The sequence below is a fragment of the Octopus bimaculoides genome, chromosome 18 (genome assembly GCF_001194135.2).
Source record: "Octopus bimaculoides isolate UCB-OBI-ISO-001 chromosome 18, ASM119413v2, whole genome shotgun sequence".
NCBI lineage: Eukaryota > Metazoa > Mollusca > Cephalopoda > Octopoda > Octopodidae > Octopus > Octopus bimaculoides.
The window spans coordinates 20,606,747-20,608,010 of NC_068998.1; the positions used below are offsets into that span (position 1 = coordinate 20,606,747).

Below are 1,264 nucleotides of genomic sequence, written 5' to 3' on the forward strand. Positions count from 1 at the left end.
ATATATACCGATGCACACATACACACACGCACATACCTACATATGTCTGTATGTATTTATGTTTACAGTCCGAAGACCAGTGTAGTCTAAGTTAGTGTTCTTATGTCCTGTAGCAGCATAGTGATAAAGAGAGATGAATAAAATAAGTGTCACATTGAAATGATGAGTACTGAGGAGGTTAATTTCATCAATAAAATGCATGAAAATGATGCCCCACCAAGGCTATAATCCATTAACAGAAATCAGTAAAAGATATAATTAATAGACATGAACATAACAAAACACTATTTAGTGAAAAATTAGTTACCTGATGTAAAGCACTGTTAATCAGAAATTTACCTTGTAACTCTGTGGACTTTCATGTTGTGTTCATTGGAGTAGAGAAATATATGATCTGAATGGCAAAATAAGAAAAACGTAAACAGATTGTATTTCAAACGTTTTTTCTTTCTTTCTTTTCAAGAAAAAAGAGGGTATATCTAGAATGTCTTATCTCATGTTTCAGTTCGTTATGCTTGACAATTCCAGGTCAAAACAATTCCATATTATTTTGTTAGTCTTTATACTTTACAATGAGAGTTAAGATTGAATTGACTTATTATTTGGGGCAGGTCGTGCAACCCACGTAAATTCCCTCTTAATAGTTTGAAGGTATCTTAGTCTATACCAGACACTGTACACCTCTGTTTCATCTAGCATCCTGCCCACTTCTTTTAACAAGCAAGTTTGAGCAATTTTTTGTTTATCTGCTGGTTACAGCAAAAATGACAATGAAGTGGAATAAGTTTAACCCTTTCTGCATTCAGATTATTCTGTTAAATATATCATCATCATCATCATCATCATCATCATCGTTTAATGACCACTTTCCTTGCTAGCATGGGTCAAATGGTTTGACTGAGGACTGGTGAACCAGATGGCTGCACCAGACTCCAATCTAATCTGGCAAGGTTTCTACACCTGGATGTCCTTCCTAATGTCAACAATTCTGAGAGTATAGTGGGTGCTTTTTTACATGCCACCAGCATGGGGGCCATTTTGGCGGCACTGGCATCAATCACGCTCGAATGGTGCTTTTGACATGCCATTGGCACTGGTATCGACCACGCTCGAATGGTACTTTTTATATGCCACTGGCACGGGTGCCAGTCAGGCGGCACTGGCATTGGCCACGACAATGACTTCACTTGACTCAACAGGTCTTCTCAAGCACAGCAAATTGCCCGACAATTGAAGGGTACTTTTAAACAGGCTGGTTATGCGA

At 38.1% G+C, this 1,264-nt stretch overlaps 1 protein-coding gene across 8 annotated transcripts in view; it reads right to left on the bottom strand.

Annotated features, from left to right (window-relative positions):
- Positions 1-1,264, bottom strand: part of LOC106869927 (tripartite motif-containing protein 2) — a 47,194-nt gene that overhangs the window by 37,599 nt on the left and 8,331 nt on the right. For 2 of the 8 annotated variants that reach the window (XM_052974230.1, XM_052974231.1), the window contains exon 1: positions 340-732. The gene's annotated coding sequence lies outside the window, so the exon portion shown is untranslated. Of the gene's footprint in view, positions 1-307; positions 733-1,264 lie in introns of those variants that run through there. The other 6 variants (XM_014915858.2, XM_052974229.1, XM_014915860.2 and 3 more) reach the window with 5 other exon arrangements.